The sequence below is a fragment of the Mesoplodon bidens genome (assembly GCF_964165515.1).
Source record: "Mesoplodon bidens genome assembly, contig: HAP1_SCAFFOLD_33, whole genome shotgun sequence".
In the NCBI taxonomy this organism is placed as follows: domain Eukaryota; kingdom Metazoa; phylum Chordata; class Mammalia; order Artiodactyla; family Ziphiidae; genus Mesoplodon; species Mesoplodon bidens.
In genome coordinates, this window is record NW_027671488.1 from 1211906 (window position 1) to 1239447 (window position 27542).

Consider the following 27542-nt stretch of genomic DNA (forward strand, 5'->3'; position numbering starts at 1 on the left):
GAACCATTTTTATATTTCCTGGGATATTTAAGGTGTAGCCAAGTTGAGGTTCTTGTAAGCAGTGCAGCCCTAAATTTGGGGGTGGCTCTGTCTTATTGATTTTCAGTTTTCCCAAGGTATATTCCCTAGACTGGAAGTGCCCTTGCCTCTGTAGCTCTGTTGTTTACTTGTTTTAGGGAACACAATGCACTCCTCCAGTGAGGCAGTTGGCAATTTACATCCCGCCCATCAGCATAACAAGGCTCCCTGTTCTTGAGGGCCTGTCTTGCCTTCCTGGTTTTTTGCAAATTTTGTGGATGTCCCTTTTGACCGGTGGGAAGAGATACTTCCTTGTAGTGCTGATTTGTATTGCCCGCTTGCTTCCTTGCCCAAAAAGGACGTATGCGTTTTCTCCTGAATATATTCAGGAGAAAACGCATACGTCCTTTTTGGCCAAGTGCATCATTGTCAAAGTTGTGGCCCTCTTCCTGTGCTTTACAGGCGATTCCAATGTATCTCTTGAAATCTCTTTCCTGCTATTCTGCCTCGCTTTCGAGTCCGCCTTGTTGCCTTCCCTCAACAGATTTTTGTACGATAGTTGTCCTTTATTACTCAGCAAGGTTGTGAATTGCTGTGCCCCTGAGCTCCATTTTTCAACTCGTTTTATTTTGAGCTGAACACAAGTCAAAAGTTTTGGTTCAGGACCTATAATGTTTCCCGGTAGGTGGCTGAGTCTTTGGTTAATTATTCTTCCTTCTGTGAAATTAGAGGGATACGTGCCAGTCCAAAAGCCTAACAGCTACTCTCTCATTGGTTTTCCCTCTTCCCATCCATCCTCTGCCAAATTGGCAACCTGTGCGAACCACGAGGTTAAAGGGGCTGTCTCTCCAAGTTGGGAGATTGATAGTAAAGCAGGTGGAAAGTCAAACCAGAGCACCAGGAGAAGGATTATTCGTTGAGTTTTAGAAACCATTCATATTCACAGTGTGTCCATTCTCTTGGGTTTCCGTACATGTTATAGCTGTAGTAATATTGCCTTCAACCTGGAGAGATGGGACCCATTGAATGGGGGCCATGTATTATTGCTTTAAAGGGTCTGCATTTGCTCACCCAGTCTCACCAATCCTCTCAGTCCCAAGTTCCAGCCTTATGCCACATCAAGCTGTCATTGTGGATAGGGTCATTCCAGATTTCATCAGAGACCCTGAAGGAATTGTAAAGAATTTCCCTGTTTTTTTGTTTGTTTGTGAAATTACTTTGTATACTGCTTTTGAGCTGATTCTCGCTGCCATGTTTATGCCCGTCTAGACTAACTTGATTCCCTTACGGAGACATATTAATACATAGGTTTTAAGATTCTTACTAGTTAGATCTATTCCTCTGCGAGAAATATGGGGTTTTGAGTCCCTTTCACTGAGGAAGGTGTAGGTCTTGTCCAATCCACAGTTGGTTTTTGGAACGGTACCTGTGCATATATCAAACTCTGGTTTTATGCATCACCCCACCTCTCCTTCCCCCTTAAGCAGGCATAAGAGTGTTTTCTAAATGTGAGACTCTGTTCTCTTTCCTAACTCAGTTCAATTGTAGCCATGTTTACAGGATCTTCATAAGTGATATCTTATGAGAAGATTCTTTTTCCGTGTGACTTATTTCACTTAGAATCATCGTACCTGAATCCACTCCCTTTGGTAGTACTTATCTTATGACATTGATTTCATGGCAGAGAGATATTCCATCGTACGTATGTACCAGAATTTTTTGAACCATTTTTATATTTCCTGGGATATTTAAGGTGTTGCCAAGTTGAGGTTCTTGTAAGCATTACAGCCCAAAATTTGGGGGTGGCTCTGTCTTATTGATTTTCAGCTTTATCAAGGTATATTTCCTAGACTGGAAGTGCCCTTGGCTCTGTAGTTCTGTTTTTTACTTGTTTTAGGGAACACAATGCACTCCTCCTTTGAGTCACTTGGCAGTATATATCACGCTGATCAGAATAACAAGGATCCCTGTTCTCCAGGGCCTGTCTTGCCTTTCTTGTAATTACACATTTTGTGGATGTCCCTTTTGACCGTTGGGAAGTGATACTTCTTTGTAGTGCAGATTTGAATTGCCCACTTGCTTGCTTGGCCAAAAAGGGTGTATGCGTTTTCTCCTGAATATATTCAGGAGAAAACGCATACACCCTTTTTGGCCAAGTTCATCATTGTCGAAGTTGTGCCCCTCTTCCTGTGCTTTACAGGTGATTCCTACATACCTCTTGAAATCAGTTTCCTGCTATTCTGCCTCGCTTTCAATTCTGCCTCGTTGCCTTCTCTCAACAGATTTTTGGACGATAGTTGTCCTTTATTACTCTGCTAGTTGGTGAATTGCTGTGCCCCTGAGCTCCATTTATCAATTCGTTATTTGTGGGCTGAACACAAGTACAAAATTTTGGTTCAGGACCTATACTGTTTCCCAGTGGGTGGCTGAGACTTTGGTTAATTATTCTTCCTGCCGGGAAATTAGATTGACATATGCCCGTCCAAATGCCTAACATTTAATCTCTCATTGGTTCTCCCTCTTCCCTTCCATCCTCTGCCAAATTGGCAACCTGTGCGAATCAGGATCTTAAAGCGGCTGTCTCTCCAAGTTGGGAGATTGATAGTAAGGCAGTTGGAAACTCAAACCGGAGCACCAGGAGAGGGACTATTCTTTGAGTTTTAGAAACCTTTCGTATTAATAGTGGGTCCATTCTCTAGGTTTCCTGTACATGTTATAGCTGTACTAATATTCCCTTCAACCTGGAGAGTTGGGACCCATGGAATGGGGGCCATGCATTATTTCTTTAAAGGGTCGGCATTTCCTCACCCAATCTCACCAATAGTCGCAGTCCCAAGTGTGCAGCCTTATGCCACATCCAGCTGTCATTGTAGATAGGGTCATTCCAGGTTTCATCAGAGACCCTGAAAGAATTGCAAAGATTTTCCGTGTTTATTTGATTTGTTTTAGAAATTCCTTTTTATAGTGGGTTTGAGCTGATTCTCACTGCCATGTTTATGCCAGTCTAGACACAACTGATTCCCTTACAGAGACATATCAATACATATGTTTAAAATTCTTACCAGGCAGATCAATTCCTCTGCGTGAAACATGATGTTTTGAGTCCCTTTCACTGAGGAATGTGTATGTCTTACCTATTCCATAGTTGGTTTTTGGCACGGTACCTGTGCTTATATCAAACTCTGGATTTATGCATCACCCCACCACTCCTTCCCCCTTAAGAAGGCATAAGAGTGTTTTCTAAATGTGATACTCTGTTCTCTTTCCTAACTGAGTTCAAGTGTAGCCATGTTCACAGGATCTTCATAAGTGATATCTTATGATAAGATTCGTTTTCTCTGTGACTTATTTCACTTAGAATCATCGTACCTGAATCCACTCACTCTGCTGCTCCTCGTCTTATGACATTGATTTCATGGCTGAGGGATATTCCATCGTACGTAATTACCACAATTTTTTGAATCATTTTTATATTTCCTGGGATATTTAAGGTGTACCCAAGTTGAGGTTCTTGAAAGCAGTGCAGCCCTAAATTTGGGGGTGGCTCTGTCTTTTTGATTTTCAGTTTTCCCACAGTATATTCCCTAGACTGGAAGTGCCTTCGGCTCTGTAGCTCTGTTGTTTATTTCTTTTAGGGAACACAATGCACTCCTCCAGTAAGGCAGTTGGCAGTTTTCATCCCGCCCATAAGCATAACTAGGCTCCCTGTTCTCCAGGGCCTGTCTTGCCTTTCTGGTTTTTACATATTTTGTGGATGTCCCTTTTGACCGGTGGGATGTGATACTTATTTGTAGTGAAGATTTGCATTGCCCACTTGCTTGCTTGGCCAAATAGGGCATATTCATTTTCTCCTGAATATATTCTGGAGAAAACGCACACGCCCTTTTTGCCCCAGTGCATCATTGTCGAAGTTGTGCCCCTCTTCCTGTGCTTTACAGGCAATTCTTATGTACCTCTTGAAATCTGTTTCCTGCTATTCTGCCTCTCATTCAAGGCAGCCTCGTTGCCTTCCCTCAACAGATTTTTGGATGATAGTTGTCCTTTATTAATCTGCCAGTTTGTGAATTGCTGTGCCCCTGAGCTATATTATTCAACTCGTTTTTTGCGAGCTGAACGCAAGTCCAAATTTTGGTTCAGGACCTATACTGCTTCCCGGTGGGTGGCTAAGAATTTGGTTAATTCCTCTTTCTGCCGGGAAATTAGACTGACATATTCCCCACCAAATGCCTAACACCTACTCTCTCATTGGTTCTCCCTCTTCCCTTCCATCGTCTGCCAAATTGTCAACCTGTGCGAACCAGGAGGTTAAAGGGTCTGTCTCTCCAATTTGGGAGATTGATAGTAAAGCAGTTGGAAAGTCAAAGCGGAGCACCAGGAGAGGGACTATTCGTTGAGTTTTAGAAATCTTTTGTATTCACAGTGTGTCCATTCTCTAGGTTTCCCGTACATGTTATAGCTGTAGTAATATTCCCTTCAACCTGGAGAGTTGGGACCCATGGAAAGGGGGCCATGCATTATTGCTTTAAAGGATCTGCATTTGCTCACACAATCTCACCAATCCTCTCAGTTCCAAGTGTCCAGCCTTATGCCACATCCAGCTGTCATTGTAGTTAAGGTCATTCCAGGTTTCATCAGAGACCCTGAAGGAATTGTAAAGAATTTCGCTGTTTTTTGGTTTTGTTTACGAATTTCCTTTTTATCGTGGGTTTGAGCTGATTCTCGCTGCCATGTTTATGACAGTCGAGACACAACTTGATTCCCTTTTGGAGTCATATCAATACATAGGTGTTAAGAATCTTACTAGGGAGATATATTCCTCTGCAGGAAATATGGAGTTTTGAGTCCTTTTCACTGAGGAAGGTTTAGGTCTTTTCTATTGCATAGTTGGTTTTTGGAATGGTACCTTTGCTTATATCAAACTTTGGTGTTATGCATCACCCCATCTCTCCTTCCCCCTTAAGCAGGCATAAAAGTGTTTTCTAAATGTGAGACTCTGTTCTCCTACCTAACTCAGTTCATGTGTAGCCATGTTCACAGGATCTACATCAGTGATATCTTATGAAAAGTTTCTCTTTCTGTATGACTTATTTCACTTAGAATCATCGTACCTGAGTCCACTCACTTTGCTGCTACTGCTCTTATGACATTGATTTCATGGCTGAGGGATATTCCATCGTACGTAAGTACCACAATTTTTTGAACCATTTTTATTTTTCCTGGGATATTTAAGGTGTACCCAAGTTGAGGTTCTTGTAAGCAGTGCAGCCCTAAATTTGGGGGTGGCTCTGTCTTATTGATTTTCAGCTTTCCCAAGGTATATTCCCTAGACTGGAAGTGCCCTTGGCTCTGTAGTTCTGTTGTTTACTTCTTTTAGGGAACACAATGCACTCCTCCTTTGAGTCACTTGGCAGTATATATCACGCTGATCAGAATAACAAGGATCCCAGTTCTCCAGGGCCTGTCTTGCCTTTCTTGTTTTTACACATTTTGTGGATGTCCCTTTTGAACGGTGGGAAGTGATACTACTTTGTAGTGCAGATTTGAATTGCCCACTTGCTTGCTTGGCCAAAAAGGGCGTATGCGTTTTCTCCTGAATATATTCAGGAGAAAATGCATACGCCCTTTTTGGCCAAGTGCATCATTGTCGAAGTTGTGCCCCTCTTCCTGTGCTTTACAGGTGATTCCTACATACTGCTGGAAATAAGTTTCCTGCTATTCTGCTTCGCTTTCAAGTCCGCCTCGTTGCCTTCTCTCAACAGATTTTTGGACGATAGTTGTCCTTTTTTTACTCTGCTAGTTTGTGAATGGCTGTGCCCCTGAGCTCCATTTATCAATTCGTTATTTGTGGGCTGAATGCAAGTACAAAATTTTGGTTGAGGACCTATACTGTTTCCCAGTGGGTGGCTGAGACTTTGCTTAATTATTCTTGCTGCCGGGAAATTAGATTGACATATGTTCATCCAAATGCCTAACATTTAATCTCTCATTGTTTCTCCCTCTTCCCTTCCATCCTCTGCCAAATTGGCAACCTGTGCGAATCAGGAGGTTAAAGCGGCTGTCTCTCCAAGTTGGCAGATTGATAGTAAGGCAGTTGGGAAGTCAAACCGGAGCACCAGGAGAGGGACTATTCTTTGAGTTTTAGAAACCTTTCGTATTAATAGTGTGTCCATTCTCTAGGTTTCCTGTACATGTTATAGCTGTACTAATATTCCCTACAACCTGGAGAGTTTGGACACATGGAATTGGGGCCATGCATTATTTCTTTAAAGGGTCTGCATTTCCTCACCCAATCTCACTAATAGTCGCAGTCCCAATTGTTCATCCTTATGCCACATCCAGCTGTCATTGTAGATAGGGTCATTCCAGGTTTCATCAGAGACCCTGAAAGAATTGCAAAGATTTTCCGTGTTTATTTGTTTTGTTTTTGAAATCCATTTTATAGTGGGTTTGAGCTGATTCTCACTGCCATGTTTATGCCAGTCTAGACACAACTAATTCCCTTACAGAGACATATCAATACATATGTTTAAAATTCTTACCAGGCAGATCAATTCCTCTGCGTGAAATATGGGGTTTTGTGTCCCTTTCACTGAGGAATGTGTATGTCTTATCTATTCCATAGTTGGTTTTTGGAACGGTACCTGTGCTTATATCAAACTCTGGTTTTATGCATCACCCCACCACTCCTTCCCCCTTAAGCAGGCATAAGAGTGTTTTCTAAATGTGAGACTCTGTTCTCTTTCCTAACTGTGTTCAAGTGTAGCCATGTTTACAAGATCTTCATAAGTGATATCTTATCATAAGTTTTTCTTTTCTGTGTGACTTATTTCACTTAGAATCATTGTACCTGAATCCACTCACTTTGCTGCTACTGGTCTTATGACATTGATTTCATGGCTGAGGTATATTCCATCGTACGTAAGTATCACAATATTTTGTACCATTTTTATATTTCCTGGGATATTAAAGGTGTACCCAAGTTGAGGTTATTGTAAGCAGTGCAGCCCTAAATTTGGGGGTGGCTCTGTCTGTTTAATTTTCAGTTTTTCCATGGTATATTCCCTAGACTAGAAGTGTCTTCGGCTCTGTAGCTCTGTTGTTTATTTGTTTTAGGGAACACAATGCACTCCTCCAGTAAGGCAGTTGGCAATTTACATCCCACCCATCAGCATAACAAGGCTCCCTGTTCTCCAGGGCCTGTCTTGCCTTTCTGGTTTTTACACATTTTGTGGATGTCCCTTTTGACCATTGGGAAGTGATACTTATTTGTAGTGCAGATTTGCATTGCCCACTTGCTTGCTTGGCCAAATAGGGCATATACATTTTCTCCTGAATATATTCTGGAGAAAACGCACACGCCCTTTTTGCCCCAGTGCATCATTGTCGAAGTTGTGCCCCTCTTCCTGTGCTTTACAGGCGAATCCTACGTTCCTCTTGAAATCAGTTTCCTGCTATTCTGCCTCGATTTGAAGTCCGCCTCGTAGCCTTCCCTCAACAGATTTTTGGACGATAGTTGTCCTTTATTACTCTGACAGTTTGTGAATTGCTGTGCCCCTGAGCTCCTTTTATCAACTCGTTTTTTTGTGAGCTGAACGCCAGTCCAAAATATTGGTTCAGGACCTATACTGGTTCCCGGTGGGTGGCTGAGCCTTTGGTTAATTCTTCTTCATGCCGGGAAATTAGAGTCACATGTGCCCGTCCAAATGCCTAACAGCTACTCTCTCATTGGTTCTCTCTCTTCCCTTCCATCCTCTGCCAAATTGTCAACATGTGCAAACCAGGAGGTTAAAGGGTGTGTCTCTCCATGTTGGGAGATTGATAGTAAAGCAGTTGGAAAGGCAAACCGGAGCCCCAGGAGAAGGACTATTCGTTGAGTTTTAGAAACCTTTCGTATTCACAGTGTGTCCATTCTCTAGCTTTCCATACATATTATAGCTGTAGTAATATTCCCTTCAACCTGGACAGTTGTGACCCATGGAATGGGGCCATGCATTATTGCTTTAAATGGTCTGCATTTGCTCACACAAACTCACCAATCCTCTGAGTTCCAAGTGTCCAGCATTATTCCACATCCAGCTTTCATTGTAGATAGGTTCATTCCAGGTTTCATCAGAGACCCTGAAGGAATTGTAAAGAATTTCGCTGTTTTTTTGTTTTGTGTTTGAAATTCCTTTTCATAGTGAGTTTGAACTTATTCTCGCTGACATGTTTACGCCAGTCTAGACACCCTGGATTCCATAATTGAGACATATCAATACATAGGTTTTAAGATTCTTACTAGTCAGATATATTCCTCTTTGTGAAATATGGGGTTTTGAGTCCCTTTCAATGGAAGGTGTAGTTCTTGTCTATTCCATAGGTGGTTTCTGGAACGGTACCTGTGCTTATATCAAACTCTGGTTTTATGCAGCACCCCACCTCTGCTTCCCCCTTAAGCAGGCATAACAGTGTTTTCTAAATGTGAGACTCTGTTCTCTTTCCTAACTCAGTTCATGTGTAGCCATATTTACAGGAACTTCATAAGTGATATCTTATGATAAGTTTCTTTTTCTGTGTGACTTATTTCTCTTAGAATCATCGTACATGAATCCAATCACTTTGCTGCTCCTGGTCTTATGACATTGATTTCATGGCTGAGGGATATTCCATCGTACATAAATACCACAGTATTTTGAACCATTTTTATATTTCCTGGGATATTTAAGGTGTACACAAGTTGAGGTTCTTATAAGCAGTGCAGCCCTAAATTTGGGGGTGGCTCTGTCTTATTGAATTTCAGTTTTCCCAAGGTATATTTCCTAGACTGGAAGTGCCCTTGGCTCTGTAGCTCTGTTGATTCCTTGTTTTAGGGAACGCAATGCACTCCTCCAGTGAGGCAGTTGGCAATTTACATCCCGCCCATCAGCATAACAAGGCTCCCTGTTCTCCAGGGCCTGTCTTGCCTTTCTGGTTTGTACACATTTGTGGATGTCCCTTTTGACCGGTGGGAAGTGATACTTCTTTGTAATGCAGATTTGCATTGCCCGCTTGCTTGCTTGGCCAAAAAGGGCGTATGCGTTTTCTCCTGAATATATTCAGTTGAAAACGCATACGCCCTTTTTGGCCAAGTGTGTCATTCTCGAAGTTGTGCCCCTCTTCCTGTGCTTTAAAGGCGATTCCAACGTACCTCTTGAAATCTGTTTCCTGCTATTCTGCCTCGCTTTCAAGTCCGCCTCGTTGCCATCCCTCAACAGATTTTTGGACGATAGTTGTCCTTTATTACTCTGCCAGTTTGTGAAATGCTGTGCCCCTGAACACCATTTTTCAACTCGTTTTTTGTGAGCTCTACGCAAGTCCAAAATTTGGTTCAGGAACTATACTGGTACCCAGTGGGTGGCTGAGACTTTGGTTAATTCTTCTTCCTACCGGGAAATTAGAGTGACATGTGCCCGTCCAAATGCCTAACAGCTATTCTCTTATTGGTTCTCCCTCTTCCTTTCCATCCTCTGCAAAATTGGCAACCTGTGTGAACCAGGAGGTTAAAGGGGCTGTCTCTCCAATTTGGGAGATTGATAGTAAATCAGTTGAAAAGTCTAACCGGAGCACATGGAGTTGGACTATTCGTTGTGTTTTAGAAACATTTGTGTTCACAATGTGTCCATTCCTTAAGTTTCTCGTACATGTTATAGCTGTAGTAATATTCCCTTCAACATGGACAGTTGGGACCCATGGAATGTGGGCCATGCATTATTGCTTTTAAGGGTCTGCATTTGCTCACCCAATCTCACCAATCCTCTTAGTCCAAGTGTCCAGCCTTATGCCACATCTAGCTGTCATTGTAGATAGGGTCATTCCAGGTTTCATCAGAGACCCTTAAGGAATTGTAAAGAAATTCCCTGTTTATTGGATTTGTTTATGAAATTCCTTTTTATAGAGGGTTTGAGCTGATTCTCGCTGCCATGTTTACGCCAGTCTAGACACACTTGATTCCCTAATGGAGACATATCAATACATGCGTTTTAAGATTCTTAATAGTCAGATCTATTCCTCTGCGGGAAATATGGGATTTTGAGTCCCTTTCACTGAGGAAGGTGTAGGTCTTGTCAATTCCACAGTTGGTTTTAGAACCGGTACCTGTGCTTATATCAAACTCTGATTTTATGCATCACCCCACCTCTCCTTCCCCCTTAAACAGGCATAAGAGTGTTTTCTAAATGTGAGACTCTGTTCTCTTTCCTAACTCAGTTCATGTGTAGCCATGTTTACAGGATCTTCATAAGTGATATCTTATGATAAGTTTCTTTTTCTGTGTGACTTATTTCACTTACAATCATCGTACTTGAATCCACTCACTTTGCTCCTCCTGGTCTTATGACATTGATTTCATGGCTGAGGGATATTCAAAAGTACCTAAGTACTACAAATTTTTGAAGCATTTTTATATTTCCTGGGATATTTAAGGTGTACACAAGTTGAGGTTCTTATAAGCAGTGCAGCCCTAAATTTGGGGGTGGCTCTGTCTTATTGATTTTCAGTTTTCCCAAGGTATATTCCCTAGACTGGTAGTGCCCTTTGCTCTGTATCTCTGTTGATTCCTTGTTTTAGGGAACGCAATGCACTCCTCCAGTGACGCAGTTGGCAATTTACATCCCACCCATCAGCATAACAAGGCTCCCTGTTCTCCAGGGCCTGTCTTGCCTTTCTGGTTTTTACACATTTGTGGATGTCCTTTTTGACCGGTGGGAAGTGATACTTCTTTGTAGTGCAGATTTGCATTGCCCGCTTGCTTGCTTGGCCAAAATGGGCGTATGCGTTTTCTCCTGAATGTATTCAGGAGAAAACACATACGCCCTTTTGGCCAAGTGGGTCATTGTTGAAGTTGTACCCCTCTTCCTGTGCTTTAAAGGGGATTCCAACGTACCTCTTGAAATCTGTATCCTGCTATTCTGCCTCACTTTCAAGTCCGCCTCGTTGCATTCCCTCAACAGATTTTCGGACGATAGTTGTCCTTTATTACTCTGCCAGTTTGTGAATTGCTGTGCCCCTGAGCTCCGTTTTTCAACTCGTTTTTTGTGAGCTGTACCCAAGTCCAAAACTTTGGTTCAGGACCTATACTGGTTCCCGGTGGGTGGCTGAGACTTTGGTTAATTCTTCTTCCTGCCGGGAAATCAGCGTGACATGTGCCACTCCAAAAGCCTAAGAGCTACTCTCTCTTTGGTTCTCCCTCTTCCCTTCCATCCTCTGCAAATTTGGCAACCTGTGCAAACCATGAGGTTAAAGGGGCTGTCTCTCCAATTTGGGAGATTGATAGTAAAGCAGTTGGAAAGTCAAACCGGAGCACCAGGAGAGAGACTATTCGTTGAGTTTTAGAAACCTTTTGTATTCACAGTGTGTCCATTCTCTAGGTTTCCCATACATGTTATAGCTATAGAAATATTCCCTTCAACCTGGAGAGTTGGGACCCATGGAAGGGGGCCATGCATTTTTGCTTTAAAGGGTCTGCATTTGCTCACCCAATCTCATCAATCCTCTCAGTCCCAAGTGTCCAGCCTTATACCACATCCAGCTGTCATTGTAGATAGGGTCATTCCAGGTTTCACCAGAGACCCTGAAGGAAATGTAAAGAATTTCCCTGTTTTTTGGTTTTGTTTTTGAAATTCCTTTTTATAGTGGGTTTGAGCTGATTCTCGCTGCCACGTTTATGCCAGTCTACTCACTTGATTCCATTACGGAGACATATCAATACATAAGTATTAGGATTGTTACTAGTCAGATCTATTCCTCTGCTGGACATATGCGGTTTTGAGTCCCTTTCACAGAGGAACGTGTAGGTCTTGTCTATTCCAAAGTTGCTTTTACAAACGGTACCTGTGCTTATATCAAACTCTGGTTTTATGCATCACCCCACCTCTCCTCTCCCCTTAAGCAGGCATAACAGTGTTTTCTAAATGTGAGACTCTGTTCTCTTTCTTAACTCATTTCATGTGTAGCCATGTTTACAGGATCTTCATAAGTGATATCTTATGATAAGTTTCTTTTCCTGTGTGACTTCACTTAGAATCATCGTACCTGAAACCACTCAGTTTGCTGCTCCTGGTCTTATGACATTGATTTCATGGCTGAGGGATATTCCATCGTACATAAGTACCACAATTTTTTGAACCATATTTATATTTCCTGGGATATTTAAGGTGTACCCAAGTTGAGGTTCTTGTAAGCAGTGCAGCTCTAAATTTGGGGGTGGCTCTGTCTTTTTGATTTTCAGTTTTCCCAAGGTATATTCCCTAGACAGGAAGTGCCCTTGGCTCTGTAGCTCTGTTGTTTACTTGTTTTAGGGAACACAATACATTCCTCCAGTGAGGCAGTTGGCAATTTACATCCCGCCCATCAGCATAACAGGGCTCCCTGTTCTCCAGGGCCTGTCTTGCCTTTTTGGTTGTTACATATTTTGTGGATATCCCTTTTGACCGGTGGGAAGTGATATTTCTTTGTAGTGCAGATTTGCATTGCCCGCTTGCTTGCTTGGCCAAAAAGGGCGTATGCGTTTTTTCCTGCATATATTCAGGAGGAAACACAAACGCCCTTTGTGGCCAAGTTCGTCATTTTCGAACTTGTGCCTCTCTTCCTGTGCTTTAAAGGCGATTCCAACGTACCTCTTGAAATCTGTTTCCTGCTATTCTGCCTCGCTTTCAAGTCCTCCTCGTTGCCTTCCGTCAACAGATTTTTGGACGATAGTTGTCCTTTATTACTCTGCCAGTTTGTGAATTGCTGTGCCCCTGAGCTCCATTTTTCAACTCGTTTTTTGTGAGCTGTACGCAAGTCCAAAATTTTGGTTCAGGACCTATACTGGTTCCCGGTGGGTGGCTGAGACTTTGGTTAATTCTTCTTCCTGACGGGAAATTAGAGTGACATGTGCCCGTCCAAACGCCTAACAGCTACTCTCTCATTGGTTTTCCCTCTTCACTTCCATCTGCTGCCAAATTGGCAACCTGTGCGAACCAGGAGGTTAAAGGGGTTGTCTCTCAAAGTTGGGAGATTGATAGTAAAGCAGTTGGAAAGTCAAACCGGAGCACCAGGAGAGGGACTACTCGTTGAGTTTTAGAAACCTTTTGTATTCACAGTGTGTCCATCCTCTAGGTTTCCCGTACATGTTATAGCTGTAGTAATATTCCCTTCAACATGGAGAGTTGGGACCCATGGAATGTGGGCCATGCATTTTTGCTTTAAAGGTTGTGCATTTGCTCACCCAATCTCACCAATCCTCTCAGTCCCAAGTGTCCAGCCTTATGCCATATCCAGCTGTCATTGTAGAGAGAGTCATTCCAGGTTTCATCAGAGACCCTGAACTTATTGTAAAGAATTTCCCTGTTTTTGCTTTTGTTTTTGTAATTCCTTTTTATAGTGGGTTTGAGCTGATTCTCGCTGCCATGTTTATGCCAGTCTACACACTTAATTCCCTTACGGAGACATAGCAATACATAGGTTTTAGGATTGTTTCTAGTCAGATCTATTCCTTTGCGGGTAATATGTGGTTTTGAGTCCCTTTCACTGAGGAAGGTGTAGGTCTTGTCTATTCCACAGTTGGTTATAGAAATTGTACCTGTGCTTATATCAAACTCTGGTTTTATGCATCACCCAACCTCTCCTCCCCCCTTAAGCAGGCATAACAGTGATTTCTAAATGTGAGACTCTGTTCTCTTTCTTAACTCAGTTCAAGTGTAGCCATGTTTACAGGATCTTCATAAGTGATATCTTATGATAAGTTTCTTTTTCTGTGTGACTTCACTTAGAATCATCGTATCTGAATCCACTCACTTTGCTGCTCCTGGTCTTATGACATTGATTTCATGGCTGAGGGATATTCCATCGTACATATGTACCTCAATTTATTGAACCATTTTTATATATCCTGGGATAATTAAGGTGTACCCAAGTTCAGTTTCTTATAAGCAGTGCAGCCCTAAATATGGGGGTGGCTCTGTCTTATTGATTTTCAGTTTTCCCGAGGTATATTACCTAGACTGGAAGTGCCCTTCGCTCTGTAGCTCTGTTGTTTACTTGTTTTAGGGAACGCAATGCACTCCTCCAGTGAGGCAGTTTGCAATTTACATCACGCCCATCAGCATAACTAGGCTCCCTGTTCTCCAGGACCTGTCTTGCCTTTCTGTTTTTTTTTTTTATTTTTTTATTTTTTTAATTTTTTAATTAGTTTCTGCTTTATAACAAAGTGAATCAGTCATACATATTCATCTGTTCCCACATCCCTTCCCTCATGCATCTCCCTCCCTCCCACCCTCCCCATCCCATCCCTCCAGGCGGTCACAAAGCACCGAGCTGATCTCCCTGTGCTCTGTGGCTGCTTCCCACTATCTATCTACCTTACGTTTGGTAGTGTATATATGTCCATGCCTCTCTTTCGCTTTGTCATAGCTTACCCTTCCCCCTCCCCATAGCCTCAAGTCCATTCTCAAGTAGGTCTGTGTCTTTATTCCTGTTTTGCCCCTAGGTCCTTCATGACTTTTTTTTTTTAATTCCGTATATATGTGTTAGCATACGGTATTTGTCTTTCTCTTTCTGACTTACTTCACTCTGTATGACAGCCCCTAGTTCTATCTACCTCATTACATATAGCTTAGTTTCATTTCTTTTTATGGCTGAGTAATATTCCATTGTATATATGTGCCACATCTTCTTTATCCATTCATCCGATGATGGACACTTAGGTTGTTTCCAGCTCCGGGCTATTGTGAATAGAGCTGCAATGAACATTTTGGTACATGTCTCTTTAGGAATTATGGTTTTCTCAGGGTATATGCCTAGTAGTGGGATTGCTGGGTCATTTGGTAGTTCTATTTTTAGTTTTTTAAGGAACCTCCATACCGTTCTCCATAGTGGCTGTACCAATTCACATTCCCACCAGCAGTGCAAGAGTGTTCCCTTTTTTTCACACCCTCTCCAGCATTTATTGTTTCTAGATTTCTTGATGATGGCCATTCTGACTGGTCTGAGATGATATCTCATTGTAGTTTTGATTTGCATTTCTCTGATGAGTAAAGATGTTGAGCATCCTTTCATGTGTTTGCTTGCAGTCTGTATATCTTCTGTGGAGAAATGTCTATTTAGGTCTTCTGCCCATTTTTGGATTGGGTTGTTTGTTTTCTTGTTATTGAGCTGCCTGAGCTGCTTATAAATTTTGGAGATTAATCCTTTGTCAGTTCCTTAATTTGCAAATATGTTCTCTCATTCTGAGGGTTGTCTTTTCGTCTTGATTATGTTTTCCTTTGCTGTGCAAAAGCTTTTAAGTTTCATTAGGTCCCATGTGTTTATTTTTGTCTTTATTTCCATTTCTCTAGGAGGTGGGTCAAAAAGAATCTTGCTGTGATTTATGTCATAGAGTGTTCTGCCTATGTTTTCCTCTAAGAGTTTGATAGTTTCTGGCCTTACATTTAGGTCTTTAATCCATTTTGAGCTTATTTTTGTGTATGGTGTTAGGGAGTGATCTAATCTCATATTTTTACATGTCCCTATCCAGTTTTCCCAGCACCACTTATTGAAGAGACTGTCTTTTCTCCACTGTACATTCCTGCCTCCTTTATCAAAGATAAGGTGAACATATGTCCACGGGTTTATCTCTGGGCTTTCTATCCTGTTCCATTGAACTATCTTTCTGTTTTTGTGCCAGTACCATACTGTCTTGATTACTGTAGCTTTGTAGTATAGTCTGAAGTCAGGGAGCCTGATTCCTCCAGCTCCGTTTTTCGTTCTCAAGATTGCTTTGGCTATTCGGGGTCTTTTGTTTTTCCAAACAAATTTTGAAATTTTTTGTTCTAGTTCTGTGAAAAATGCCAGTGGTAGTTTGATAGGGATTGCATTGAATCTGTAGATTGCTTTGGGTAGTAGAGTCATTTTCACAATATTGATTCTTCCAATCCAGGGGCATGGTATATCTCTCCATCTATTTGTATCATCTTTAATTTCTTTCATCAGTGTCTTATAATTTTCTGCATACAGGTCTTTTGTCTCCTTAGGTAGGTTTATTCCTAGATATTTTATTCTTTTTGTTGCAATGGTAAATGGGAGTGTTTTCTTGATTTCATTTTCAGATTTTTCATCATTAGTGTACAGGAATGCCAGAGATTTCTGTACATTAATTTTGTATCCTGCTACTTTACCAAATTCATTGATTAGTTCTAGTAGTTTTTCGGTAGCATCTTTAGGATTCTCTATGTATAGTATCATGTCATCTGCAAACAGTGACAGCTTTACTTCTTCTTTTCCAATTTGGATTCCTTTTATTTCCTTTTCTTCTCTGATTGCCGTGGCTAAAACTTCCAAAACTATGTTGAATAAGAGTGGTGAGAGTGGGCAGCCTTGTCTTGTTCCTGATCTTAGTGGAAATGGTTTCAGTTTTTCACCATTGAGGACAATGTTGGCTGTGGGTTTGTCATATATGGCCTTTATGATGTTGAGGAAAGTTCCCTCTATGCCTACTTTCTGCAGGGTTTTTATCATAAATGGGTGTTGAATTTTGTCGAAAGCTTTCTCTGCATCTATGGAGATGATCATATGGTTTTTCTCCTTCAACTTGTTAATATGGTGTATCACATTGATTGATTTGCATATATTGAAGAATCCTTGCATTCCTGGAATAAACCCCACTTGATCATGGTGTATGATCCTTTTAATGTGCTGTTGGATTCTGTTTGCTAGTATTTTGTTGAGGATTTTTGCATCTATGTTCATCAGTGATATTGGCCTGTAGTTTTCTTTCTTTGTGACATCCTTGCCTGGTTTTGGTATCAAGGTGATGGTGGCCTCGTAGAATGAGTTTGGGAGTGTTCCTTTCTCTGATGTTGTTTGGAAGAGTTTGAGAAGGATGGGTGTTAGCTCTTCTCTAAATGTTTGATAGAATTCGCCTGTGAAGCCATCTGGTCCTGGGCTTTTGTTTGATGGAAGATTTTTAATCACAGTTTCAATTTCAGTGCTTGTGATTGGTCTATTCATATTTTCTATTTCTTCCTGAGTCATTCTTGGCAGGTTGTGCATTTCTAAGAATTTGTCCATCTCTTCCAGGTTGTCCATTTTATGGGCATAGAGTTGCTTGTAGTAATCTCTCATGATCTTTTGTATTTCTGCAGTGTCAGTTGTTACTTCTCCTTTTTCATTTCTAATTCTATTGATTTGAGTCTTCTCCCTTCTTTTCTTGATGAGTCTGGCTAATGGTTTATCAATTTTGTTTATCTTCTCAAAGAACCAGCTTTTAGTTTTATTGATCTTTGCTATCGTTTCCTTCATTTATTTTTCATTTATTTCTGATCTGATTTTTATGATTTCTTTCCTTCTGCTAACTTTGGGGTGTTTTTGTTCTTCTTTCTCTAATTGATTTAGGTGCAAGGTTAGGTTGTTTATTCGAGATGTTTCCTGTTTCTTAAGGTGGGATTGTATTGCTATAAACTTCCCTCTTAGAACTGCTTTTGCTGCATCCCATAGGTTTTGGGTCGTCGTGTCTCCATTGTCATTTGTTTCTAGGTATTTTTTAATTTCCTCTTTGATTTCTTCAGTGATCACTTCGTTATTAAGTAGTGTATTGTTTAGCCTCCATGTGTTTGTATTTTTTACAGCTCTTTTCCTGTAATTGATATCTAGTCTCATAGCATTGTGGTCAGAAAAGACACTTGATACAATTTCAATTTTCTTAAATTTACCAAGGATTGATTTGTGACCCAAGGTATGATCTATCCTGGAGAATGTTCCATGAGCACTTGAGAAATATGTGTATTCTGTTGTTTTTGGATGGAATGTCCTATAAATATCAATTAAGTCCATCTTGTTGAATGTATCATTTAAAGCTTGTGTTTCCTTATTTATTTTCATTTTGGAAGATCTGTCCATTGGTGAAAGTGGGGTGTTAAAGTCCCCTACTATGATTGTGTTACTGTCGATTTCTCCTTTTATGGCTGTTAGTATTTGCCTTATGTATTGAGGTGCTCCTATGTTGGGTGCATAAATATTTACAATTGTTATATCTTCTTCTTGGATCGATCCCTTGATCATTATGTAGTGTCCTTCTTTGTCTCTTCTAGTAGTCTTTATTTTAAAGTCTATTTTGTCTGATATGAGAATTGCTACTCCAGCTTTCCTTTGGTTTCCATTTGCATGGAATATCTTTTTCCATCCCCTTACTTTCAGTCTGTATGTGTCTCTAGGTCTGAAGTGGGTCTCTTGTAGACAGCATATATATGGGTCTTGTTTTTGTATCCATTCAGCCAATCTGTGTCTTTTGGTGGGAGCATTTAGTCCATTTACATTTAAGGTAATTATCGATATGTATGTTCCTATTCCCATTTTCTTAATTGTTTTGGGTTCGTTATTGTAGGTCTTTTCCTTCTGTTGTGTTTCTTGCCTAGAGAAGTTCCTTTAGCATTTGTTGTAAAGCTGGTTTGGTGGTGCTGAACTCTCTCAGCTTTTGCTTGTCTGTAAACGTTTTAATTTCTCCATCAAATCTGAATGAGATCCTTGCTGGGTAGAGTAATCTTGGTTGCAGGTTTTTCTCCTTCATCACTTTAATTATGTCCTGCCACTCCCTTCTGGCTTGTAGAGTTTCTGCTGAGAGATCAGCTGTTATCCTGATGGGGATTCCCTTGTGTGCTTTTTGTTGTTTTTGCCTTGCTGCTTTTAATATGATTTCTTTGTGTTTAATTTTTGACAGTTTGATTAATATGTGTCTTGGCGTATTTCTCCTTGGATTTATTCTGTATGGGACTCTCTGTGCTTCCTGGACTTGATTAACTATTTCCTTTCCCATATTAGGGAAGTTTTCAATTATAATCCCTTCAAATATTTTCTCAGTCCCTTTCTTTTTCTCTTCTTCTTCTGGAACCCCTATAATTCGAATGTTGGTGCGTTTAATGTTGTCCCAGAGGTCTCTGAGATTGTCCTCTGTTCTTTTCATTCTTTTTTCTTTATTTTGCTCTGCAGCAGTTATTTCCACTATTTTATCTTCCACCTCACTTATCCGTTCTTCTGCCTCAGTTATTCTGCTATTGATCCCATCTAGAGTATTTTTTATTTCATGTATTGTGTTTTTAATCGATGCTTGATTCATCTTTAGTTCTTCTAGGTCCTTGTTAACTGTTTCTTGCATTTTGTCTATTCTATTTCCAAGATTTTGGATCTGGGAAATAGAATCTTGGATCATCTTTACCATCATTATTCTGAATTCTTTTTCAGGTAGACTGCCTATTACCTCTTCATTTGTTAGGTCTGGTGGGTTTTTATCTTGCTCCTTCTCCTGCTGTGTGTTTTTCTGTCTTCTCATTTTGCTTATGTTACTGTGTTTGGGGTCTCCTTTTTGCAGGCTGCAGGTTCGTAGTTCCCGTTGTTTTTGGTGTCTGTCCCCTGTGGCTAAGGTTGGTTTAGTGGGTTGTGTAGGCTTCCTGGTGGAGGGGACTAGTGCCTGTGTTCTGGTGGATGAGGCTGGATCTTGTCTTTCTGGTGGGCAGGTCCACGTCTGGTGGTGTGTTTTGGGGTGTCTGCGGACTTTTTATGATTTTAGGCCACCTCTCTGCTAATGGGTGGCGTTGTGTTCCTGTCTTGCTAGTTGTTTGGCATAGGGTGTCCAGCACTGTAGCTTGCCGGTCGTTGAGTGAAGCTGGGTGCTGGTGTTGAGATGGAGATCTCTGGAAGATTTTCGCCGTTTGATATTATGTGGAGCTGGGAGGTCTCTTGTGGACCAGTGTCCTGAAGTTGGCTCTCCCAACTCAGAGGCAAGCACTGACTCCTGGCTCCTCAATTTGGGATGATTTGTTGTCTATTCATGTATTCCACAGATGCAGGGTACATCAAGTTGATTGTGGAGCTTTAATCCGCTGCTTCTGAGGCTGCTGGGAGAGGTTTCCCTTTCTCTTCTTTGTTCTCAAAGCTCCTGGGTCTCAGCTTTGGATTTGGCCCCGCCTCTGCGTGTAGGTCGCCGGAGGGCGTCTGTTCTTCGCTCAGACAGGACAGGGTTAAAGGAGCAGCCTCTTCGGGGACTCTGGCTCACTCAGGCCGGGCGGGAGGGAGGGGCACGGAGTGCGGGGCGAGCCTGCAGCGGCAGAGGTCGGCGTGACGTTGCACCAGCCCGAGGCGCGCCGTGCGTTCTCCCAGGGAAGCCGCCCCTGGATCCCGGGACCCCAGCAGTGGCGGGCTGCACAGGCTCCCGGAAGGGCGGTGTGGACACTGACCTGCACTCGCACACAGGCTTCTTGGCGGCGGCAGCAGCAGCCCCAGCGTCCCACACCCGTCACTGGGCTCCGCGCTTTCAGTCGTGACTCGCGCCCGTCTGTGGAGCCACTTTAAGCAGCGCTCTTAATCCCCTCTCCTCGCGCACCAGGAAACCAAGAGGGAAGGAAAAGTCTCTTGCCTCTTCGGTAGCTCCAGAGTTTTCCCGGATTCCCTGCCGGCTAGCTGTGGCACATTAGCCCCCTTCAGGCTGAGTTCTCGCCGCCAGCCCCAGTCCTTTCCCTGCGCTCTGACCGAAGCCCGAGCCTCAGCTTCCAGCGCCGCCCGCCCTGGCGGGCGAGCAGACAAGCCTCTCGGGTGGGTGAGTGCCGCTCGGCACCGATCCTCTGTGCGGGAATCTCTCCGCTTTGCCCTACCCAGGTATGTGTGGAGTTTCCTGCCTTTTGGGAGGTCTGGGGTCTTCTGCCAGCATTCAGTAGGTGTTCTTTAGGAGTTATTCCACGTATAGCTGTATTTCTGGTGTATCCGTGGGGAGGAAGGTGATCTCCGCAACTTACTCTTCCGCCATCTTACCCGGAAGTCCTGCCTTTCTGGTTTTTACACATTTTGTGGATGTCCCTTTTGACCGGTGGGTAGAGATACTTCTTTGTAGTGCAGATTTGCATTGCCCGCTTGCTTTCATGGCCAAAAAGGGCGTATGCGTTTTCTCCTGAATATATTCAGGAGAAAACGCATACGCCCTTTTTGGCCAAGTGCATCTTTGTCGAAGTTGTGCCCCTCTTCCTGTGCCTTAAAGGCGATTCCAACGTACCTCTTGAAATCTGTTTCCTGCTATTCTGCCTCGCTTTCAAGTCCGCCTCGTTGCCTTTCCTCAACAGATTTTTGGACGATAGTTGTCCTTTATTACTCTGTCAGTTTGTGAATTGCTGTGCCCCTGAGCTCCATTTTTCAACTCGTTTTTTGTGAGCTGTACGCAAGTCCAAAATTTTGGTTCAGGACCTATACTGGTTCCCGGTGGGTGGCTGAGACTCTGGTTAATTCTTCTTCCTGCCGGGAAATTAGAGTGACATGTCCCCGTCCAAATGCCTAACAGCTACTCTCTCATTGGTTCTCCCTCTTCCCTTCCATGCTCTGCCAAATTGGCAACCTGTGCGAACCAGGAGGTTAAATGGGTTGTCTCTCCAACTTGGGAGATTGATAGTAAAGCAGTAGGAAAGTCAAACCGGAGCACCAGGAGAGGGACTACTCGTTGAGTTTTAGAAAACTTTTGTATTCACAGAGTGTCCATTCTCTAGGTTTCCCGTACATGTTATAGCTGTAGTAATATTCCCTTCAACATGGAGAGTTGGGACCCATGGAATGGGGGCCATGCATTTTTGCTTTAAAGGGTCTGCATTTGCTCACCCAATCTCACCAATCCTCTCAGTCCCAAGTGTCCAGCCTTATGCCACATCCAGCTGTCATTGTAGATAGGGTCATTCCAGGTTTCATCAGAGACCCTGAAGGAAATGTAAATAATTTCCCTGTTTTTTGGTTTTGTTTTTGAAATTCCCTTTTATAGTGGGTTTGAGCTGATTCACGCTGCCATGTTTATGCCAGTCTAGACACACTTGATTCCCTTACAGAGACATATCAATACATAGGTTTTAAGATTCTTACTAGTCAGATCTATTCCTCTGCGGGAAATATGGTTTTGAGTCCCTTTCACTGAGGAAGGTGTAGGTCTTGTCCATTCCGCAGTTGGTTTTAGAAACGGTACCTGTGCTTATATCAAACTCTGGTTTTATGCATCACCACACCTCTCCTTCCCCCTAAACAGGCATAAGAGTGTTTTCTAAATGTGAGACTCTGTTCTCTTTCCTAACTCAGTTCATGTGTAGCCATGTTTACAGGATCTTCATAAGTGATATCTTATGATAAGTTTCTTTTTCTGTGTGACTTATTTCACTTAGAATCATCGTACCTGAATCCACTCACTTTGCTGCTCCTGGTTTTATGAAATGGATTTCATGGCTGAGGGATATTCCATCGTACGTAAGTACCACAATTTTTTGAACCAATTTTAAATTTCCTGGGATATTTATGTTGAACCCAAGATGAGGTTCTTGTAAGCAGTGCAGCCCTAAATTTGGGGGTGGCTCTGTCTTATTGATTTTCAGTTTTCCCAAGGTATATTCCCTAGACTGGAAGTGCCCTTGGCTCTGTAGCTCTGTTGTTTACTTGTTTTAGGGAACGCAATGCACTCCTCCAGTGGGGCAGTTGGCAATTTACATCCCGCCCATCAGCATAACATGGTTCCCTGTTCTCCAGGGCCTGACTTGCCTTTCTGGTTTTTACACATTTTGTGGATGTCCCTTTTGACCGGTGGAAAGTGATACTTCTTTGTAGTGCAGATTTGCATTGCCCGCTTGCTTGCTTGGCCAAAAAGGGCGTATGCGTTTTCTCCTGAGTATATTCAGGAGAAAACGCATACGCCCTTTTTGGCCAAGTGCGTCATTGTCGATGTTGTACCCCTCTTCCTGTGCTTTAAATGTGAATCCAACGTACCTCTTGAAATCTGTTTCCTACTATTCTGCCTCGCAATCAAGTCCTCCTCGTTGCCTTCCCTCAACAGATTTTTGGACGATAGTTGTCCTTTATTACTCTGCCAGTTTGTGAATTGCTGTGCCCCTGAGCTCCATTTTTCAACTCATTTTTTGTGAGCTGTACGCAAGTCCAAAATTTTGGATCAGGACCTATACCGGTCCCCAGTGGGTGGCTGAGACTCTGGTTAATTTTTCTTCCTGCCGGGAAATTAGAGTGACATGTGCCCGTCCAAATGCCTCACAGCTACTCTCTCATTGGTTCTCCCTCTTCCCTTCCATCCTCTTGCAAATTGGCAACCTGTGCGAACCAGGAGGTTAAAGGGGTTGTCTCTCATAGTTGGGAGATTGATAGTAAAGCAGTTGGAAAGTCAAACCAGAGCACCAGGAGGAGGACTACTCGTTGAGTTTTAGAAACCTTTTGTATTAACTTTGTGTCCATTTTCTAGGTTTCCCGTACATGTCATAGCTGTTGTAATATTCCCTTGAACATGGAGAGTTGGGACCCATGGAATGGGGGCCATGCATTTTTGCTTTAAAGGGTCTGCATTTGCTCACCGAATCTCAGCAATCCTGTCAGTCCCAAGTGTCCAGCCTTATGCCACATCCAGCTGTCATTTTAGATAGGGTCATTCCACGTTTCATCAGAGACCCTGAAGGAATTGTAAAGAATTTCCCTGTTTTTTGGTTTTGTTTTTGAAATTCCTTTTTATAGTGGGTTTGAGCTGATTCTCGCTGCCATGTTTATGCCTGTCTACACACTTGATTCCCTTACGGAGACATAGCAATACATAAGTTTTAGGATTGTTACTAGTCAGATCTATTCCTCTGCGGGAAATATGGGGTTTTGAGTCCCTTTCACTGAGGAAGGTGTAGGTCTTGTCTATTCCACAGTTGGTTTTACAAACGGTACCTGTACTTATATCAAACTCTGGTTTTATGCATCACCCCACCTCTCCTCCCCCCTTAAGCAGGCATAACAGTGTTTTCTAAATGTGAGACACTGATCTCTTCTTAACTCATTTCATGTGTAGCCATGTTTACAGGATCTTCATAAGTGATATCTTATGATAAGTTTCTTTTTCTGTGTGACTTCACTTAGAATAATCGTACCTGAATCCACTCACTTTGCTGCTCCTGGTCTTATGACATTGATTTCATGGCTGAGGGATATTCCATCGTACATAAGTACCACAATTTTTTGAACCATATTTATATTTCCTAGGATATTTAAGGTGTACCCAAGTTGAGGTTCTTGTAAGCAGTGCAGCCCTAAATTTGGGGGTGGCTCTGTCTTATTGATTTTCAGTTTTCCCTAAGTATATTCCCTAGACTGGAAGTGCCCTTGGATCTGTAGCTCTGTTGTTTACTTGTTTTAGGGAACACAATACACTCCTCCAATGAGGCATTTGGCAATTTACATCCCGCCCATCAGCATAACAAGGCTCCCTGTTCTCCAGGGCCTGTCTTGCCTTTTTGGTTTTTACATATTTTGTGTATGTCCCTTGTGACCGGTGGGAAGTGATATTTCTTTGTAGTGCAGATTTGCATTGCCCACTTGCTTGCTTGGCCAAAAAGGGCATATGCGTATTCAGGAGAAAACCCATACGACCTTTTTGGCCAAGTGCCTCATTGTCGAAGTTGTGCCCCTCTTCCTATGCTTTAAAGGCGATTCCAACGTACCTCTTGAAATCTGTTTCCTTCTATTCTGCCTCACTTTCAAGTCCGCCTCGTTGCCTTCCCTCAACAGATTTTTGGACGATAGTTGTCCTTTATTTCTCTGCCTGTTTGTGAATTGCTGTGCCCCTGAGCTCCATTTTTCAACTCGTTTTTTGTGAGCTGTACGCAAGTCCAAAATTTTGGTTCAGAATCTATACTGGTTCCCGGTGGGTTTCTGAGACTTTGGTTAATTCTTCTTCCTGCCGGGAAATTAGAGTGACATGTGCCCGTCCAAATGCCTAACAGCTACTCTCTCATTGGTTCTCCCTCTTCCCTTCCATCCTCTGCCAAATTGGCAACCTGTGCGAACCAGGAGTTTAAAGGGGCTGTCTCTCCAAGTTGGGAGATTGATAGTAAAGCAGTTGGAAAGTCATACCAGAGCACCAGGAGAGGGACTACTCGTTGAGTTTTAGAAACCTTTTGTATTCACAGTTTGTCCATTCTCTAGGTTTCCCCTACATGTTATAGCTGTTATAATATTCCCTTCAACATGGAGAGTTCGGACCCATGGAATGGGGGCCAGGCATTTTTGCTTTAAACGGTCTGCATTTGCTCACCCAATCTCACCAATCCTCTCAGTCCCAAGTGTCCAGCCTTATGCCACATCCAGCTGTCATTGTAGATAGGGTCATTCCAGGTTTCATCAGAGACCCTGAAGGCATTGTAAAGAATTTCCCTGTTTTTTGGTTTTGTTTTTGAAATTCCCTTTTATAGTGGGTTTGAGCTGATTCTCGCTGCCAAGTTTAAGCCAGTCTAGACACACTTGATTCCCTTACAGAGACATATCAATACATAGGTTTTAAGATTCTTAGTAGTCAGTTCTATTCCTCTGCGGGAAATATGGGGTTTTGAGTCCCTTTCACTGAGGATGGTGTAGGTCTTATGTATTCCACAGTTGCTTTTAGAAATGGTACCTGTGCCTTTATGAAACTCTGGTTTTATGCATCACCCCACCTCTCCTTTCCCCTTAAGCAGGCATAAGAGTGTTTTCTAAATGTGACACTCTGTTCTCTTTCCTAACTCAGTTCATGTGTAGCCATGTTTACAGGATCTTCATAAGTGATATCTTATGATAAGTTTCTTTTTCTGTGTGACTTATTTCACTTAGAATCATCGTACCTGAATCCACTCACTTTGCTGATTCTGGTCTTATGACATTGATTTCATGGCTGAGGGATATTCCATCATACATAAATACCACAGTTTTTTGAACCATTTTTATATTTCCTGGGATATTTAAGGTGAACCCAAGTTGAGGTTCTTGTAAGCAGTGCAGCCCTAAATTTGGGGGTGGCTCTGTCTTATTGATTTTCATTTTTCCCAAGGTATATTCCCTAGACTGGAAGTGCCCTTGGCTCTGTAGCTCTGTTGTTTACTTGTTTTAGGGAACGCAGTGCACTCCTCCAGTGAGGCAGTTGTCAATTTACATCCCGCCCATCAGCATAACAAGGCTCCCTCTTCTCCAGGGCCTGTCTTGCCTTTCTGGTTTTTACACATTTTGTGGATGTCCCTTTTCACCGGTGGGAAGTGATACTTCTTTGTAGTGCAGATTTGCATTGCCTGCTTGATTGCTTGGCCAAAAAGGGCGTATGCGTTTTCTCCTGAATATATTCAGGAGAAAACGCATACGCCCTTTTTGGCCAAGTGCGTCATTGTCGAAGTTGTGCCCCTCTTCCTGTGCTTTAGAGGCGATTCCAACGAACCTCTTGAAATCTGTTTCCTTCTATTCTGTCTCTCTTTCAAGTCTGCCTCGCTGCCTTCCCTCAACAGATTTTTTGGACGATAGTTCTCCTTTATTACTCTGCCAGGTTGTGAATTGCTGTGCCCCTGTGCTCCATTTTTCAACTCGTTTTTGTGAACTGTACGCAAGTCCGAAATTTTGGTTCAGGACCTATACTGGTTCCCGGTGGGTGGCTGAGACTCTGGTTACTTCTTCTTCCTGCTGGGAAATTAGAGTGACATGTGGCCGTCCTAATGCCTAACAGCTACTCTCTCATTGGTTCTCCCTCTTCCCTTCCATCCTCTGCGAAATTGGCAACCTGTGCGAACCAGGAGGTTAAAGGGGTTGTCTCTCCAAGTTGGGAGATTGATAGTAAAGCAGTTGGAAAGTCAAAGCGGAGCACCAGGAGAGGGACTACTCGTTGAGTTTTAGAAACCTTTTGTACTCACAGTGTGTCCATTCTCTAGGTTTCCCGTACATGTTATAGCTGTTGTAATATTCCCTTCAACATGGAGAGTTGGGACCCATGGAATGGGGGCCATGCATTCTTGATTTAAAGGGTCTGCATTTGCTCACCCAATCTCACCAAACCTCTCAGTCCCAGGTGTACAGCATTATGCCACATCCAGCTGTCATTGTAGATAGGGTCATTCCAGGTTTCATCAGAGACCCTGAAGGAAATGTAAAGAATTTCCCTGTTTTTTGGTTTTGTTTTTGAAATTCCTTTTTATAGTGTGTTTCAGCTGATTCTCACTGCCATGTTTATGCCAGTCTACACACACTTGATTCCCTTACAGATACATATCAATACATAGGTTTTAAGATTCTTACTAGTCAGATCTATTCCTCTGCGGGAAATATGGGGTTTTGAGCACCTTTCACTGAAGAAGGTGTAGGTCTTGTCTATTCCAAAGTTGGTTTTAGAAATGGTATCTGTGCTTATGTCAAACTCTGGTTTTATGCATCAACCCACCTCTCCTTTCCCCTTATGCAGGCATAAGAGTGTTTTCTAAATGTGAGACTCTGTTCTCTATCCTAACTCAGTTTATGTGTAGCCATGTTTACAGGAAATTCATAAGTGATATCTTATGATAAGTTTCTTTTTCTGTATGACTTATTTCACTTAGAATCATCGTACCTGAATCCACTCACTTTGCTGCTCCTGGTCTTATGACATTGATTTCATGGCTGAGGGATATTCCATAGTACATAAATACCACAGTATTTTGAACCATTTTTATATTTCCTGGGATATTTTAGGTGTACCCAAGTTGAGGTTCTTGTAAGCAGTGCAGCCCTAAATA